Consider the following 20,096-nt stretch of genomic DNA (forward strand, 5'->3'; position numbering starts at 1 on the left):
CTTGGGTGAGACACGTGGGCGTCAGTGCCCACTGTACCCAACACCAGTCACAGTGTATTGCCTAAGCACAATACACTGGAATTCAGACATACCCCTGGGAGAGGAGAGGTGGGAGAAAACTAGTTCGCACTTCTGCTCGTGTATGCTTATTGTTCCGTTCACGTGATGCCGGACAGCCTGCCGCCATTTCCGTCCTCTATCTCCGTGACACTTTAAAGAACTGGGCTACGATCGGCCAGTTAACCTGCGTTAAACTGCGTCTAACCCTCATTTAACTGGCTACGATTACGCATTACGATGACACTCACTACCTACCTAGGTTTGCCCCCCATGCTGGGTAAGGGATTGCTCGTTACTGCACGCCCACGGCCTCCCCAACGGCTCACGTGACCTCAGTAGGCTTGGGTGAGACACGTGGGCGTCAGTGCCCACTGTACCCAGAGGCTGGGTTGCTATGCAATCCAGGCCTCACCCAAGCAACGGGGGTTTCTTTAATTTGTTTGTTTGCTTACCCTTTGCTTTGACCCCTCAATCATATGTGCTCTGGATTCGGATCCTGTCAAACACTCAGCATATTTCCCTCACTTAACCATATGTATGCACCACTATTTTGTCCCACTGTGCTTAGCATACTATTAGCAACTTTTCAACAACGCAGGAGCTTCCGAAACTAAACAATCAACTCTGCTGTCTATATACACCCCCTTTTTGTCATATCGTGTAATTAACAACATCCATATACCATTTACCCATTAACCCTAACATACCCGTTAATATTTGGAAATAGCCTTCTGAGTAAAAGGCTTTTTGCGACACATGTACCGTACTGGTAAACTATTGTATAAATGAAGTGCCATCATTTAACATACTGTAATCCATCCCTGTCACTTTTATCTCAATGCTTATTTTTGCTGTGTAAAATGTCTGTAGGATGATTTTTAAAGGCGGAATTTGGACGGCACACGAAACATTCACCACAATCCCTACCTAAATGGTACGACTGTACTGTTTGATACAATTACTGTACTAATTGTATTGTCACCATACACCTGTACCAATGTCAGAGTCCCTTGTAGAATCCATGGTGGTGTCCAATGATCATGTTACCACAACTGCCCAATGCTCTGAATGTCAAAGTGAAGAAATATGCACAGTGCTCTAAATGTCAAACCGAAGACATTCGATGGTACTCCCACTGGCACCAAGGTAATCTCATCTTGTTCAAACTCATTAGGTTCATCGCTGTAGATTCTCAGTAAACAGTCCTGGGTGCTTCTGCCCATGACATACTGGGGTCTAACCTGACCATTGTATGTATATACACTTTGTTGTGTCTCGTAATTCAGTGTAACCTGTATTGGTACTTCCCAACACTTTTGCTCCTTGCACATTCTTTTGTGGTACATTTCATTAACTTGTATGTGCTATATGGCTCAATACATCGCTTTATCTAGCCTAGTATGGCCTTAACTTGTTTCGCACCTCTCACCTAGATTGCTACCTCTCTCTAGCACTCCATTTATACTGTCCCGAATAACTTTCAGCTCATGTCAACGACCCCAAACTAACCCTTGATTGCCCTGTCAAGAGCTGGGATTGCATGCGCCAGTAAATAGTGAGTGGGCTTGACCTAGCACATGATGGCTAAAAGGGGAGGGGTGTTTATCGATGTAATAACTGTGCTGAAATTGTAGTGATGATGTGATGTTACGCATTGAGCCTACCTCCATTTACACCACCTGCTTGACTAGACAGATGCTATCAGCATCATGGGGTGAGCCTGTGTAGTTGTAATTGTGCTGTATATGATGTGGTGACTGTATGGCATTGTTTCTGTTATGTAGGTAGTGAGGCAGTGGCAGTCATTACATATATTGGAACATGTTCCTTCGGTAATGAATAACTACCTCAATATTACCATATAACTATTTGAATTTTGTTTATCTACCACCACATTTTATGGTTGAGAGTGTCAGGGACTGTGCATTCAGTTAAAATGGTGAGTAATCTGGTGGCTCTTCATCACTGTTGTCACTAGGTGCTATCAATGTCATCATCCAGTTGTAAATAGTCTGGATCATCATCGTGAAAGTGCGCATTATCTAGTAGTTGCGTGTTTGCGCTTCCACTGCTATCGAAGATCCAAAAACGTGTGGGCAGCCTCTTAGTTGGTATTCATTCGAAGGAAGTAATCTCTATCCATTGTAATACAAGTCTTGAAGAATCGCCATGACATTGATGATGAGTCAATGACTGACAGCAAAACCGGAAGTTCAGTAATCCATGCCGTTTAACTTCCGTGTAATAAGCTTAGTAACCTACGCTGTTTAACTTTGCCGTGACCTCCACAATGACCAGAACCAATAAGAAAGTCCAGTAATCTACACCGTTAATTACATCTGTGACATTGACGATGACTGACACTACTTTGTATATTATTGCGTCCTTGTGTAACACTAAAGAACTTGTACGGTTTTTTTATTTTTTTATTTTTAATATTTAATCATGAAGTTGCCGTGTAATGAACGATGACTGGAAGTTTTCGTATTTGATCGTAAATTGCCGTGTAATTGACGATGACTTATGGCTCTCTCGCTGGTGTGGGATTTGCCCCCAATAACTGACCTACGTGGTAGGTAAGTTGTCCTATAAGTGCAACATACATCGACCAATTTCTGTCCAGATGAGTGCTGACCCTAGCAACGAGGGCAGGTTTAAGTTACCTGCCAACCAGGCACTGTGCAGCTTTTGAGTGTTACTGACACAGTGAACAGCTACTGTATCCACTTTCAGTCTACCGGATGGCCAAAATTGGGATCACGAAACAACTACCCAGGGGGGAATGTGGCATTACCATATCGTCCTGGGAGCTCATCTGCTCTAAGTGATTCACACATTTTGATGCACTGTAGGTGATTACTATATAGCTCGCTGTCACACACGTGGATGTAAATTCTGAATTTACTCATGTTAGTATGCTTTTGGACTACTGGAACTTCCAATCCCTTTACCAGGTCTACTAATTGGAGACTTCCGGGCAGTTGATGCTAGGGTGCGGCACTATACACAATAGAAACACATGGCTGCATCGTGCGATGCCTTGTAACCTTCGTGACATTCATTACAAATCAGTGTGTGACCCCTTTTAGCATGATGGGTCACTGCTTTAGTTGGTGAGCGATGTCACGTCACCAGTAAATAAGCCAGATGACGAATGGAAGGCGACTTTTTCTCGCATGAAATATACCGAATACTTGTCGTCAGGTGTTTACAACTGATTGGTGACCGTATGCTGACTTTAAACTTTTGTACAAGGATCTCGGGTGAGACTACATTGGATTCTCATCACCCACGCCATTTATCACTTCCCAGTTTAGCTGCAAGACATTCTTCGACTGCTGGCGCGTTAACTCAGCATGTACTTGATGATCTTCGTTGGCTTTCCTGGCATGTTAGCTCCCCATATAGTTCACTTACCGTCTACTATGCTATTGTAGAACTGAATACGCTAACAATAGTATCACACATTAACACCGTCCACCCAAAGTGGTAAGAAACGGGAAGTGTGGTAGGGATAGTTTCGTTAGTATTATTATTATTATTATTTTTGACACATCGATGCATTGATGTGATTAACTTGGCCACCGGTAGCTACATGCAGGATACTGGTGGACCTTCAGCATCCTTAAAGTGTGCAGCCTTTATAATAATCAAATTCTAAATAAATGTAATCGACGACAATCACAATTTACTAGTCTTCCTTGACTACTGGTATGTCAGCTCAGCATATAATAAACAATCTTTGCGGTTTGGCTGCCCTTCCTTGACTGGTGGCCCATGAGCTCAGCACATAATCGACCATCTTCGTGGTTGAACTTGCCTTCCTCGACTGCTAGCATATTTCAGCACGTAATTGACCTTCGCGGTTGAGCTGGTTTTCCTTGACTGCTGGCCCGTTAGCTTAGCACGTAATGAACGGCCATCTTCGCAGTTGAACTTGCCTTCCTCGACTGCTAGTACATTAATTCAGCACGTAATGGATAATCTTCGCGATTGAGCTGGCCTTCCTTGACTGCTGGCACGTTAGCTCAGCATGTAATCAACCATCTTCATGGTTGAGCTGGCCTTGCTTTGACTGCTGGCACGTTAGCTCAGCACGTAATCGACCACCTTTGCAGTTGAGCTGGCCTTGCTTTCGACTGCTGGCACGCTAGCTCAGCACGTAATTGACCATCTTCGCGGTTGAGCTGGTCTTCCTTGACTGCTGGCACGTTAGCTCAGTACGTAACACTGCGTAATCGACTATCTTCGTGGTTGAGCTGGCCTTCCTTATTATTAATGTTTTACAGTACATAGGTACTGAAAGCCAATGGAAAGTACTGCCAAAGGCTAACTTTGACTGCTGGCACGTTAGCTCAGCACGTAATCGACCATCTTCATGGTTGAGCTGGCCTTGCTTTGACTGCTGGCACGTTAGCTCAGCACGTAATCGACCATCTACGTGGTTCAGCTGGTCTTCCTTGACTGCTGGCACGTTAGCTCAGTACGTAACACTGCGTAATCGACTATCTTCGCGGTTGAGCTGGCGTTCGTTGACTGCTGGCACGTTAGCTCAGCACATCCTCGACGATTTTCGATTAACGCTTACAGGCCCAGCACCCCTATTATTTCTAGTCTAATTGTGGTTTCGATACCATCCTGCGTCGTTCGACCCTTTCACAGCCCCCGCCTTTATCCCTCGCTCTTTCACCACGTGAACACAACTGTGTTGTCATCCCTCAGCCATATGGCTACAGGGAGAACCTTTTGAGGCGGGGGCTTCTACTTACCTCGTGACGGTTGGTGGCAAAGCGAGTCAGTCTCGGTCAGTGTCCGACTCCGGTCTTGTGAGGCCTTCACTAAGCTACTCTCGGCCTGACTCCTATTTTCTTGAGCAGCGTCTTTGCTGACAATTTTCTGCCATCCTCAGTCTCTACTCCGTTCCTCGTTATCCGCTGTAGCCGACTGACTATCCCACACAAGTATCTTCCTCTTGTTGCTATCACTCTTCTACTGTGCTGTCTCACTGAAAGAAAACTAGTTCGCACTTCTGCTTGTGTATGCTTATTGTTCCGTTCACGTGATGCCGGATAGCCTGCCGCCATTTCCGTCCTCTATCTCCGTGACACTTTAAAGAACCGGGCTACGATCGGCCAGTTAACCTGGGTTAAACTGCGTCTAACCCTCATTAGTACAGGCAGGTGCGAGGCTGGTGTGCGGATGGGTGGGTCATTATCACACCACATGCCACAATTGCTAGGCTATGACAAGATACTAGACTATTTCTGGTGTACTGTCAGCTCCACTAACAAGCACAGTGGCACTGTTTGACACTTTCTGCTTGCAAAATTCTGTAAACATTAAAATAATGAAGGGCTCACTCGAGGGGTCCGTCACGGGCTGGTATCCCGTACAAGTCATTTGGAATCCCTCGGAATCTCGCACAAAATCTGGAATCTTGCCTTGGAATCTGGAATCTTTTGGTTGATTAAAGTCCATGAATTTCCGAATAATTCCGGATATTCTAATAGCGTGCAACTCCCGGATATTCTAATAGCGTGCAACTCATGGTATGCAGCTCGAGATGCAGCTATAAGCTTGTTGGCCTGTTATAACTTACCTTGAGCTGTTAATTTCACATCGCTTTAAACTTAATGTGTCTATATAGGTGTTTAAGAGCTTTTATGGATTCAACAGAGCAGAGTGTAGAGTCCAACTGCTGAATAGTCGAGTCTCGAGTTTTGCCGAGTCTGTAGTTGTGTCTCCGATTAACAGCGAACCACAAGGCGAATCCAGAGCCTATCCCAGGTACAGCGAAGTCTACAATGAGTAGCTAATGAAGTTTAGGTGCCGAGTTAGGTGCTCGTTTAGGTGCGAGTTGAACACGGAAGTTGAGCAGCATTGTCTGAGCTAGCCGGCATTCGAGGAGAGTGTCCGAGGCACTGATCGTGTATCCAAGAGAGTAGTTCGAGGTAGCTGTTACCTTTCCACGCATTTCTGTAGGGCTAGCGTGTCATTAATTTTGTTTGAGTACAGGATTTTAATTTTGTTAATTGGATTTCAGTAATTTAAATATTTCTTGGAATCCGGAATCTTGCCTGAAATTTCGTGGGATTTGGAATCTCGCACAGGATTTTAAGGTCGTAGCGGACCCCTCGGGCTCACTTCACAAATCTGACACTCCAATAAACATTGCTTGTACAGTACACGAGGTACAGTAGCTGCTGTACAAGTGTAGCAATCTTGAAAACTAACCTCAATATTTTGTTGTTCAGACAAATAATAATTAATCTGTAATAGGGGAAATACCTGTGGCAGTGAAAATACATGTGGATACTGATGAGAAACAGAAGATCACCACCCTAAATCACTTTCAGTAGCTGGTCAATTTAAAGTCTAACATACAGTAACATGTTACTCAGATGTGTAGCATTAGTTTTAATTTTCTTATAGTCCCGGCATGTAAACAGACCAATACATTTGTTGGGGAAGTACACTATATACAATACAAGGTAGTGATATGAGCTATAGGTTGCTTTACTACCACTGTCAAAGTCCTTGCAGTCTTGATTGGGCAACGTTTCACCTTGATCTGTTATTTGAAGTGTTGATCAGTGTTTGACCTGTGAATATAGAACTATTATGTTATATAGAATTAATTCTTTAGTTCTATATTGAGAACTACTTTTATTTTGTATTATATTGTAGGAATTGAGATGAACCATACAAACAGTTTTGTCAATAGTGGTAGTGCTTTACCCCATCAATCCTTTGTAACCATGGATGTCCTGCAAGATGTGCAACCTGTAACTAGGCCACTTCAACTAAATATTTTTGTTTCTTAGGCCAAATTCAGCCAAGTACAGGGTCAGTAGGTCGGTAAATAAATATATTTTTACCAGCTGAAGAGTGATTTTGCGAGTCAAATGGTGACTAAACTACATTGATCATGATTGCTGTATCACTTGTGAGTAGGTAGCGATATGGCTAGATATTGCGCATTGCTTACTTAACAAAGCCATATATGGGCACTATATACTGTCCATGAAGTATACATGTTGAATCATAGATATACGACTCTTAAAAGGGATTGGAAATGGCGTCACATGCCTAAAATAGCCGTGTTTTGAATGGGAATGTGTCTCCTGTAATTTGTACCGCATGCTAAATTATTGGCCATTGATGGGAGTTTTGCAGGTTTTGTGAGAGGGGTTAGGACCCGTTAACAAAGTGTGTCACAGTATTACTAGCTTTGTTCAACGGCTTGGGCATTAGATCAATGCTTGATAGACAAATAGTTGTGCTACACAACAACCGTGCAGAGTTTAAGAACAGAAACATTAGGGTATTACAACATCAAGCAATGTTGTAAGTAAGGAATATGCAGTATTTAAACCAGGGGTATGACTTACAAACCGTTGTGTTTAATTCTAATGACCAAAAGTGTTCTAAAAAGCCACGTATCATTGATACCAGGAAGTGTGTGCAGAGGCTACAGGTATCTTGGTGTAGAAATGATAACAAAATAGCACGATATAACAATTTGTATCTACCTGGTGACATCAAATGTACAAGTAGTATACTGGGTGTGTGTTGCCATTTCCAATCACTATGAAGAGTGCTATATATCTATGGTTGAATGTAGTCATGTGAAGGTGTTGTATTGTGGTACCTGACCAAAGTGGTGGTCCTGAGTGATTGTATAACTGACACTATTGTTTGTTGTTGTATCTTGTTAACAGCTTGTGGGCCTGTAACAACAAAGTGTTTTAGTGTATTCTATAATATTAGTACAGTGAAACCTTATATTACCACCTCTTTAATAAGACAAGCTCAGGGGGGTAGGACAGGACCACGTACACTACGGAGCACTAACAAAAATATTTGTTTTAAACGTAGTCATACTACCTGTTGAAATTAATATATCTTACAAAAAACGATTGTATTGTAATCATTGATGACCACTGTTACTGTTGATGTGAAAGTCATCACCGCCACACATCGTCATCATTGTAAGTCTAAATAATAGTTAGACGTCAAGAACCAGGGTTCTACGGGATTTAGAAAACTCGAAGGCCCTGGGCTGTAGCGCCTGAGCGCAGCGAGGGCGCTACTAAGGGCCTGAGGGTTTTCTAAATCCCGTAGAACCCAGTGGTTCTTGACGTCTAACTTATTTAGACTACAACTTGTTATTGTACCTTGAGTTGACAGCTGCTTGTAAATGGGAAATGTATGGCTAATTACTAGAAACAAGCCCTCTACACCTCCCTACATGGCGGGACCTCAGCGTGGCTGTTGCTACCCGTTTAAACGCCCATGCGTTGCCAATGTTACAGGCGCATGCTATGTATCGAAGTACTGGACTCAGCGAGTGGACTACAACTCATTGTTGCTGTTGTTGTGCCCCGACAGCTGCTTGTAAGCAAGTAATGTAGTGTTGATTAGTACAAACAAGCCCATTACACCTCCCTCTAATTCAGTACGGCTGTTACTAGCCATTTAAATGCCCATGCGTTGCCAATGTTACAGGCGCGTAATTATCGTGTTTCGTATCGCCTCAGAGCGTGGTCTCTATTGAACATGACCGTGGCTCTACGAGATTTAGAGACCACGTTTTCAGCCAATCAAATTTCAGTATCAAACTTGTTGTAGTCTAAATAATAGTTTGACATCAAGAACCAGGGTTCTAAGGGATTTAGAAAACTCGAAGGCCCTGGGCTGTAGCGCCTGAGCGCAGCAAGGGCGCTACTAAGGGCCTGAGGGTTTTCTAAATCCTGTAGAACCCAGTGGTTCTTGACGTCTAACTTATTTAGACTACAACTCGTTATTGTACCTTGAGTTGACAGCTGCTTGTAAATGGGAAATGTATGGCTAATTACTAGAAACAAGCCCTCTACACCTCCCTACATGGCGGGACCTCAGCGTGGCTGTTGCTACCCGTTTAAACGCCCATGCGTTGCCAATGTTACAGGCGCGTGCTATGTATCGAAGTACTGGACTCAGCGAGTGGACTACAACTCATTGTTGCTGTTGTTGTGCCCCGACAGTTGCTTGTAAGCAAGTAATGTAGTGTTGATTAGTACAAACAAGCCCATTACACCTCCCTCTAATTCAGTATGGCTGTTACTAGCCATTTAAACGCCCATGCGTTGCCAATGTTACAGGCGCGTAATTATCGTGTTTCGTATCGCCTCAGAGCGTGGTCTCTATTGGACATGACCGTGGCTCTACGAGATTTAGAGACCACGTTTTCAGCCAATCAAATTTCAGTATCAAACTTGTTGTAGTCTAATTATTCCATAACGGCAGCGTTTTTCTAATCGTGAATCACATCATTGCAAACAACAGAACTAAAATATGTATTAATCCCCGTCAATCCCCTCCCTCTACTTTTTGTACAGAGTCTATTCAGTTCACGTGAAATACTTTCAGTATTTGTGCAATGTTATTATGTATTTACGTGAGCTTGTCCTACCCTCCCTGAGACAAGCTCATTATAGTGACCACCTTAAAGTTAGTGCAATAAAATTTATTGTAAATAAAAATTATATAATTTAAAAATGAGGCACGTGTGGTTCCAGCGATAAGAAGTAGTGAAACAAGAGATGATGGATTCAAAAGTAGGGGTTTCCCCACTTTGCTACAATTCCAAGTACGTAACTAGGGATTTTCCCTCACAGCTACCATCATCTCTTGTTTTATCGCTGGAACCATACCTCATTTTTAAATTATATAATTTTTATTATACTAGTTTGGTTCTTTTTTACTAGAGCTAGCTATGAAATATGTTAGTGTGGTATCTCGATCTTGCCACTAAGCTACACATTAGATCAAGCTAGTGGACATGACACAACACCTTGTTTTCCTATGAAGCTAGATTGTCTTGTCACATTTTGATCTTTAAGGAGTATGGCAATTGTTTTAAAAGCAGCACAGCTTAGCGGCTACCAGTCTGTTAAGCACCTCAAATAGTTTTGTGGCATCTAGATATGCTCTTTCAAGGAAAGTGTCGATATGGAAGATTAACGTCTTGGTATGGTTTCCTGGATAGAAGAGGATCATTTAATTGAAGATAAAAGAAATGACAAAGCACAGAAAACAGACATTCATCAGAACTACAAAAGGCACATCCCACCAGTGAGTTTGTTGTTGTGGCTTAAAATGGTGGCCGTATGCTACTTCATTTGGTCTCTAACCTTGTGACTGTGGTCAGGCAGACTGGCAAACAAAAATTCAAGTTATGGTGATTTTTTAAAAACTAAATATCCGGGTGCCTGTATGTGTTTTCTTGTTTTCAATGCTGTAATTGATGCTGAATGGAGTAAGGCTATTCTGTACAGGTGATTTTCGCTGAGTATGATATTTTCATGATGATTTTTAAATGCAACATTCTTAGTGGCTCATAGTGTTGCACCGATATGACATTTTGCCGATATTCCGATAACTGATATGGGATAATATTTCCAAGCCGATAAACTTAGCCGATCCGATATAATACTAAATGTCTATCCTTCATTGAATTTTACCACAAAGCTGTTTATAAAGGACTAATTTAGCTTGTTTGTAGTGGTGGTAGTGCCACAACAATAGCTGACAGCACTTTTAAGCAGTAATAATAACAACATTACAAAGCAGTAAAATGCTACTCTATACACAGTTTGGTGCACATGAGCATGTGTTTTTAAATAATACATAATATCTACTGCTTTTTTCTATCATGGTGCCGATCCGATACCGATATACAAAAATACAGCTGTTATATGGTTTTTCTGATAACTGATCCGATTATCAGTGCCACACTAGTGACTCATATCACTTTAGGGGGAACTCTCTACTAAACAGTACAACCGTATTGTATACAGGCAGTGCCTTTACCGGTAATTGATAATACTAATACTGTTTGATGTTTAATAAGATCACCTCATTACATCGGCCACATCTAGTAGGTCCAATTTCATGGTCCTAGAGGTTTCACTGTACATAACAATTTATTTTTTTGTAATGATGTTTTGATGATGTCATTTTACCTGTGTATACTACTGATGTAGTGTTGTCATGGAAAATACTGATTCTGAGATTAAAGACAATGTCACGTCAAGAGTACTCTTGGTCACGTTAGGCCATTTTACACATCATCATGCTCTGACTGTGATTGAAGCTGCTATTGTGCAGATTTGCAGTGTGTGTGTGTCTGTCTGTCTGTCTGTCTGTGTATGCATGCATTGTGTGAGGTATCATAGCCAAGTGGCTGTACCAACTGCCTGGTAATTGAAAGGTTCCAAGTTCAATGCCCGGTTACTATTGCTGTTGTTATCTTGAACAAGAAATTTTGCTCGCATTGTTGTAGTCTACCCAGCTATACAAACCTAACTGTCATTGTGTTGAGTAGCATTTTAGCAGTCATTCTGGAACTTCAGGTTGTGTGTCCTCTATCTGTAAGACTTGTACAGTCCTCCTGTGTGTTACTAGTCCTGCCCAAGCTGAGTGTATGAGTGGTACATGGACATCCCAGTGTTGGTTGACTGGAAACAATAACTGTGTTTCCCACAACTGCCAGAGTTGTTCATGTGTAGACAGACAGCTCAGACCAGCAGGTAGAGGGTTTATTGCAAGAATCAACATTTGTTGTTCAGCTGTTATTGTGATAAATCGCCGTGGAGAAGAGTTTGACTATCTCAAACTGGAAACCTGTTTGACCTGTTATTAATATGTGACCCGCTGAACGAAAACCCGACTAGTTTGCATTTTTATCAAACTTCCGTTTAGAACTTCTTTGTTATCCATCCAGAGGGAAAAACCAATGGGCTGTCAAAGTTTCAGCCTTATCTGGCGAATAGTTGTTGGGTTATAGCGATAGACAGCAGGAAGTGCTAAACAATTGATTTGTACAGTGACTATACAGGAAAAAAATTACTGGCACTCAATTAATTGATCAGAACTCACGAAGGAAACAAGCTATGGAGATTGAACGTGGCTCATTGTCTTCACAATGAATTGGGGCATTCAGCAAGGTATGGATTTTGCCCTACATACACCCATGCATTTAAGCAAAAAAGTTGTTTAAATTTAGAAACGGCAACGTTTATGTAATATTTTACCACAACGCAAACAAATGCCTAAACTCATGTTTGCTTCATGGCACAAAACAAAGATATTCTTATTCACCATTAGCAGGTAAATCTGTTGGTCACTTAGTTATCTCGATTCGAGCCTTGTTTCACTGTTTACTGAAGCAATTAATATGTGTGTAAAAATTATTTTGTATAGTAAGCATTTTTGCCTAATGTATTTCAATGTGGTTTTTCTCAAAAACAGAATTATGCAAACTAGTCACATATATTGTGTTACATGTTGGTCTACAAATATTACCTCCAGGATAACACATGTCACTAACCACTTGTTTATCTTGTGTGTTTGACTGACTACACAATTGTGTCATAGTCGATGATATAGTTTTGTTAACTGTGTAGTATATCTGTCATCCTCTACCTCTCAACCATGTACACTAGTAGTGTAGTTTAATAATGTGTCCTTGTGTAGCTCATTTCATAAAATTGTGTTACAACACAATAATTCCATGGTCATCATAGAGTAATTATACATACACCATACTGACTAACTTGTCATAAGTGTCTCATTAAACTTGTTCTGTTACAGGTTGATTCAAGTAGTGCCGACCACCACCAATTGTACAAGATAGTCAGATCACATGATCTCTACAAGATGACGGACGCAGAACACCCTCATGGTCAGATGCCTGGTTCCAGCCTCATCTAATAAGTCCTAAGAGTGATGAACAAGTTGGGGCCTTAGAGACATACAACAATGGACCAGTGTTATATACCCTAAGGGTTGGGATTATGAGGTTCATATGATAGGCAGGGAGGAGCAGCCCCCTCAGGAAAATAATTACATAGATGATATAGAAGAGAGTGATTAGGAGAGAGTATCAACCTGTCACCCATGTTGTCACCTCCTCTGAGATATTTGCCGTCACAGGTAAGTGTGTCTGTCTGTCTGTGTGTTATACAAATATTGTACGTCTGTGTGAAGGTAGTACTGTAGTAGTCACGTGTTGACCATGTACATATGGTAGAGCTGGAACAAATGTACAAACCCTAAAACCATCCAACAATAGAAAACATATCATTTGTGTACTCAGAAAAGGATAAATAATTGTAACAACATTCACTCACTTGTTATGAAGCACTAGACCGATAGTGAATGAATATGACACAGTAATCAATTTATTAATGTTCAACTAACATCAGTTTTAGATGTTGTAACATTATCAGCTCAATGTAGTGAACTGGGAAGGAGTTATGAATAGTTTGTAGTATGTGTGTTTGAATAGTATAAATATTGTTGTTGTGGCAACCTTTGACTTGGTCACAGGGTAAACCCCTAGGTAACATTTTATTCTTTATTACATTATTTATAATAGTACAAATTGTGTTCCATAGTGATAGTAATCTGTTTGAGGTTACATGTGAAAGTCAATTTATCAGTGTGTGTATTTTTCAATGAATTGTTACTAAGGTATATTATATGTGTGGGTTTTAAGAGTTAGAAAATGACCAGCTTTATTAATGGGGACCTCGTGTTAACTGGGGAAGTAATCTACATGGTTATATTAAATGGAGAACTGACACTCCTGTTCGGGGGTTATGAAAACCCGGACTGGACCAGACCAAAAGTCAATTCTCCAGGTATGCAAAATTAGCCATGTTATAAATATTTACTGCTATTTACATCCTCTATAACACTTATACACCACTAACCTTGCAGCAACTTTGCCAAGCACGCGATCACAATGGTTGAGCAACATGAAGTATCCACTGTAGAGCAATTAACTAAACTAAAACACTTTCTAATGTGCTTTACTACATGATTGCTACAAAGCTAAGTGTTCTCCTGCTGTATGTATTTGCATAGAACTGGCACACACACACGAGTCGCTGCCTGAATTTATTAGACCCTTTTTGTGGTGAATTTTGGAGGTGTCTAAGTTACTTAGACCCTTTTCATGTTTACTTAGACCCTTTCATCTTTACTTAGACCTTTTTCATGTTTATTACGCACACCCAGACTGGTAGCGTTGGCAACGCATCGCCACCTGAAAATTTATTTTAAACTGTGGAGTAATGGCTTGTTTCTACTAATGAATGCTACATTTCTCTGTTACAAGCAGCTGTCAACAATGTTAAGGTACAACAACTACATAAAGGGTCTAAATAACTTAGACTTCAGACCACAGGGGTCTAAGTAGGTTACTAAATTACTTAGACCCCTGTGGTCTGAAGTCTAACTATTACTTAGAGTCGTGCTGTACAAAGTGATTGAGACTAAATTAGCAGTTAAAATGTCAAATTTGTCTCGAAATCCATTTGGTGATAGATAACACATGGAATTAAGCAAGGTAGGCAGGCGGTACTTAAATTATTTCAGTATAGATTTCTACAGTGAAACTCGTGACTCTAACAAATTCGTGCAGCCACTCGTGTGTGCCAGTTCTATGCAAGTACAGCAGGAGAATACGTAGGTTTGTAGTGATCATGTAGTAAAGCACATTAGAAAATGTTTTAGTTTAGTTAGTTGTTCTACAGTGGATGCTTCGTATTGCTCAACCATCACGACCGCGTGCTTGGCTGAGTTGCTGCAAGGTGAGTAGTGTATAAGTACTATAGAGGATGTAAATGGCAGTAAATATTTATAACAAGGCTAATCTTGCTTACCTGGAGAATTGACTTTTGGTCCGGTCCGGGTTTTCATAACTCCCCTCCTGTTCTACCTGTTAGGGTACAAATGACATGTTGTTAACAACTCCACCTCATCATAACACATATAAACTCAAACCCACAATCACTCCTCACATCCTAGTGTATAAAAGCGTCCAGTGTATACCAGAGGAACAACACACCTTGTATGTTGTAATGAAGTGACAGAATTTTTAAGGCCTAACAAGGTCCAGTATTGTAGCAACAAAATAATGTGATGAGTTGTGTAGAGTGTGAAGTTGTGTGTCTGTTGATATGTAGTAGCAAAATTTTAAAGAATTTTTGATCTGTAAAATTTTCTTTTAACTAAGGTTCCTCTCTGTACTCGCTTTATTGCAGTCAACAAAAAATGTGTACACAATTTGGGCTGTGTGTGTGTGTGTCTGTGTCTCTGTGTGTGTGTCCGTGTTGTTAGAGCTGTGTTGCAGAGTTATTCTAATGGAACAGTCACTGTTGTGTTATTGTCATAAGACTACGTCATCCATTTGTACATATTTGATGCATTTAACATGTATTTCAAATATTTCACATACAGTTAACACTCTATTTTACTACAGGACACAATAAGGTTTCTCGGTGGCAAACCAGTCAATACTAGTATCAGGTGATACACTTCTTCCTCTACTAAGAAGAAAGAAGATCACTTCATGTACAAGCAACACAATAATGTATGTAACTGTGTCTGTCTGTCTGTCCATCTGTCTGTCTGTGTGTATTACTATGGTACAGAAGTGTTCACATACAGTCAGCTGGTTGTTATGAATATCACTAAGGTGTTAATCTGTTTATCCCATGACCTATGTTGACATTATTGTAGTGTCCCATATCTTTTGTACTGTTAGTGTTGAGTTGTACTGTGTCTATGGTGATGACATAAACTAGGGAGTATTATGTGTTCTGTGTACACCGTCTGTGTAGTGATGTGTTGTGGGTCGAGGATTACCTTTCTTTGTGCCATGTGTGTAATGATGTGTCATGTTCTGGGTGGAGGTGTTGTACCTTTCTTTGTGCCATGTGTGTAGTTATTGTTATAATACAGGTTCTTCTCTTGTTATTGCCAATTAATAAAATCTTTATTTTTAAGAGACTGCATGAACGTATGTGACCCAGTCTGAGAAAACCGGGCTTATCGCCTATTTAAAAGTATCAAGAAACACCAGTTTAAGTATTTACTGTGTTGTAGCTCGCCAATGGTTGAAGCTATGTGTACCAAATTTTCACACATTTTATACCAATTCCTTACCTTCCACAGCATCCACTGTGCAAGTAGTCAACAACTAAGTTTCCCGCCATTTTAGATAGTTTTTAAACCGAGGTTGACTGTATCAGGCAAGCTGCAAAATGGGTGGGAGGCAGGGGGCCTGGAAGGCGGGAAAGATGGTGTTCAAAAATTGAAAAGGAAGGCGTAGGGATGAATTAGGCCAAGTTTTTGACCATTGAGGTCTCAAAATTGGCTAAAATGAAAGGAAATTCACAGCAGAGGTACTTATTCAACACCACAGAGCTGTACAGCCACGTACAGTCATTTCCAGGCTGACCAGAGCTCCATTAATGCCCCACACCGCATGTACGGATCACCACTGGGCTTGGGAAAAGCAGCCAGCAAAACCAGACCACTCAAGTCTAGCTGATTTTGATTATGGAATTAGATAGTGTATTCATGTAGCTTTGTGTCTTAGGTAAAAAATCAAATGGGCGATAAGACCGGTTTTCTCAGACTGGGTCACATATCATGAGATACTGTATCATTGTTTGAAATCATGTATGTGTGTAAATCTTTAAGTATTGTACGTTTTAAATTGTTGTCGTTTTATTTAAATCATAATCTGGTTTTCTAGTTTAATTGTTGTAATGTACAGTTTGGTGAGATGTGGGTATGTGACACAAGATACTTTGTACTAGGATTAGTGCTGTATTTTTGCTCCAGGTATATCCGGTATTGAGAAAATACCCCGGTATCTGGTATTTCACAGTATCTTGGTAATCTACTAATACACATTTTAATCAAGCCGGTATTGTTTATTTGTGTTAAAACAGTCAAGTGTTAATCTGTAGTTATTATCCAAAGTTGGATATATACCACAAGTAAAAGTTATTCATGGATTCCCTAAAAATTCGGTATCGCTAAATATTTGGCACTCCCCGTGCTTTGAACGCAATGTACTTGTAACGGAGTTGGAGAACCAGACTGTATATTACTATAGTGTATGTTATGTGTTGTGTACGCATGCGTGAAGATGTAATTGAGACGCGTTAATAAGAGTTGTAGTGAAGGAAACGCGTGGTCCAGTCCTTGCACTGTAGCGGGGCCCTACATACTCTAAATTTCGGCAAGCACAGGAAATTTCTAACTATAAGCGTGCAAATTTTTTGGCACTTGGAGTACTAGTTGACGAAGGTCTCTTGAGTACTTAGGATTACCAGTGACCTCACACGATATGCTACCTCGATGCTGGATGAAGCACCGAGTGTGAAATTGTTGGAACGTTCCCAATGTGTGACATCTCAGCAAGCATCATGGCTACTGCAAAACGATCTTCATTTCTGTTCACAGAATAACGTCTTTCTTGGCCCCACTTCTCCTTGTAACCTGATTCACCCTCGGATAATGCTTAGTTAAGCCATGGAACACTTCATGCAGCATCTGGTATAGAGATTTGTCACGAGATACTTTATTTATTATTGATTGTGGTTTCTACTTTTTACTTGTTGAAATCCTTAATATTACATCTGGATGACTGTATTCAAAATCAATGTAGTAATGACATTGACCATCCCTCCTGGATAATGTAGGCAATCATAGTATATAGCGCTGCGGCCAAGTGAGTGTTGTGTTATCATCAGTTCCATCTCAAGGTCATTCCTGTTGGTCCCTGCAGAAAGATATCCAGAAAATAAGCAGTAAACGGATCGCTAATAACATAGCCATAAAGCTTGCAGTCTGTATTAGGAATAATTCGACAATAGCACCGGGTTGGTACATTGTTTTCCTAATTCTTCGGCCAGACTCAGGATGAAATTAATTTATTTATTTCTGCTGACTTTTTTGGGAGTCTACGATATTGTAATTCCTGTCAGGGTATTTGATAATGTAATATCAAGGTGCTCCATTGACCCAGTTGTGAACACAAAATGACCCACACAAGTCATGGCTTCTGCTCCAATTTTCTCAGCACTTTGTGACTAATACACATCAAACATAAGTTGATTGGTCCAGTAGTATACTACTGGTGTAGCATAGCCATCACAATATAATTGTGTAATGTTTCTAAGCCTCCAGTAGGTGTTCACTTGAAATGCCAGTCATACATAAGCTTACAAAGTCCTCTAGATTTCACAATTGTTTATTGATAGTGTATGATACGATGTGATCGCTATATTGTATTATTGTACAGAAATGTCAAAAGAAACTTGGACACATGTTACCATTAGGAGTCTACCTGTTGAAACCTGTCCGGAGAATGTTGTTGCATTCACTAATACCAGAAGTGTGTACGTGTGTGTGTGTGTGTGTGTGTGTGTGTGTGTGTGTGTGTGTGTGTGGTTGTTTATATTTCATATTTATTTGTATGTACAAGGATTGTTTACTGTATATGCTGACATATGTACAGTTAAACACACAAATAATTCATCATTTGTTTATTACTATTACAGAAGATCAATGATTGTTTAAGTACTGGAGAGGATGGGAAAGAAGACCTTATTGTAAGTCACATATGCTTGTATTTAGTAAGTCACTATCCAATAGTAGCTGGAGAGGGGTTCTTTGCTCTGTTCCATATTACACTGGAACCTGTTAATGTGGACACTTGAGGACACTTTCAGTACATAATCCAGAACGTTGTTCAATTACTTCAGTAAAAGCACTCCTTAGACAAAACACTCTAATAGAGCAGTCATTTCTATTGTTCAATGACCAGATTATGGAGGGACCACTCTATTGTATTGTTTGTTAGTCAACTAGCGTTATATAATTATGTATTTTGTGTGTGGGTGAATATTGTCCTATAGCTACATAATATACACAACAGATGAATACAACAGGCTGTACCAAGAAAACAACAAAGGAGCTGATAAGTATTCCAAATTTTACTTACAATGGTACAATCAGCCACACTCGGTTCCTGCCCAAGCAATGTTTGTGCAGTTGAGAAAAGACCTCACAGACTCGTATGACAAGGCTGTGAGTGTTGATAATTGGAATACGTTGGTGTCCACCACACTGTTTGCATCATTTAGCATAATACAAACAGAAGTGACCAAAGCTATTGAAGCAATGGCACGTATTCATTACTCTAATGCGCATAATTAGAAAATACGGTCGGAGGGGCATGCGTATTATTTGGAATAACTCCTAGTAATGACTCACTCCTGCTACGTGCCAGGTTGCTCAAACCGATCGGACAGAGAAACAGGTCTTTCTTATTTTAAGTTGCCGTTAAACAGAAAAGCCATTTTGAAGCAATGGATTCATGTGATCAGGAGGACAAATCTACCAATAAGTGGCAGTACTCGTGTTTGCAGTATTCATTTTGTGAATGCAGCTGGGCGTTTGTTAAGGCCAGACGAAGTTCCATCTCTTCACCTTCCGGTGAGAAGCACAGGCGATAAAACTGCTACTCAAAAACCCCCTAAAGATCGCCCCTTTGTCGAGCCACAGCCCAGGCACACCAGCAGCTGCAGCCCAGATGTGGGGATCCCAACCTCAAGCTCTACAGAAAGTGATACTACAAACGTGTCAGTGTGTAGTAAGTGTGAGAGTAGTCAAAGGGAAGGGCCAAGCATAGAGGAACTAGAGCGTTTGCTTCGTGAAGAAAAGCAAAGAGCAGTTGGTTATTGGAGGAGCTTACTAGTGCAAACAGCAAACTGTTTCGATTAGAAAACATTAAAAAATATGACTCTCAAGTATGTTATTATACAGGGTTTAGTTCATTCTTTGCCCTCAAGAGTTTTTATGATTATCTTGGGCCGGCTGCAGATCACCTGAGTTATTCACATGATGGTCCCATTCCTGACGAACAAGTTAAGAGATGTCGATCAAGAGCACTACCTCCACTTGAAGAATTCTTTATGACCATGCTGCGTTTACGTGCTGGCCTTTTTGAGCAGGACATTGCTAATCGATTCCAAGTTAGTCAGTCAACAGTATCCAGCATAGTTTGCACTTGGATAAATTTTTTGTATCTAAAACTCAAAGACATTCCATTGTGGCCACCCAGAGAACTAGTACAAATGAACATGCCCAAACAATTTCGAGAAAAGTACCCATCAACCAGAGTC

General features: G+C 40.7%; 1 protein-coding gene across 12 annotated transcripts in view; it reads left to right on the forward strand.

Moving 5' to 3' along the window:
• Nucleotides 1-20,096, forward strand: part of LOC136246439 (deleted in lung and esophageal cancer protein 1-like) — a 43,908-nt gene that overhangs the window by 1,382 nt on the left and 22,430 nt on the right. For 11 of the 12 annotated variants that reach the window (XM_066037890.1, XM_066037882.1, XM_066037892.1 and 8 more), the window contains exons 2-5: nucleotides 12,697-13,038; nucleotides 15,374-15,484; nucleotides 18,212-18,304; nucleotides 18,471-18,521. The gene's annotated coding sequence lies outside the window, so the exon portion shown is untranslated. Of the gene's footprint in view, nucleotides 1-12,696; nucleotides 13,039-15,373; nucleotides 15,485-18,211; nucleotides 18,309-18,470; nucleotides 18,522-20,096 lie in introns of all 12 variants that reach the window. The other variant, XM_066037883.1, reaches the window with a different exon arrangement.

The sequence above is a fragment of the Dysidea avara genome, chromosome 2, assembly GCF_963678975.1.
Source record: "Dysidea avara chromosome 2, odDysAvar1.4, whole genome shotgun sequence".
Taxonomy (NCBI): Eukaryota; Metazoa; Porifera; class Demospongiae; order Dictyoceratida; family Dysideidae; genus Dysidea; species Dysidea avara.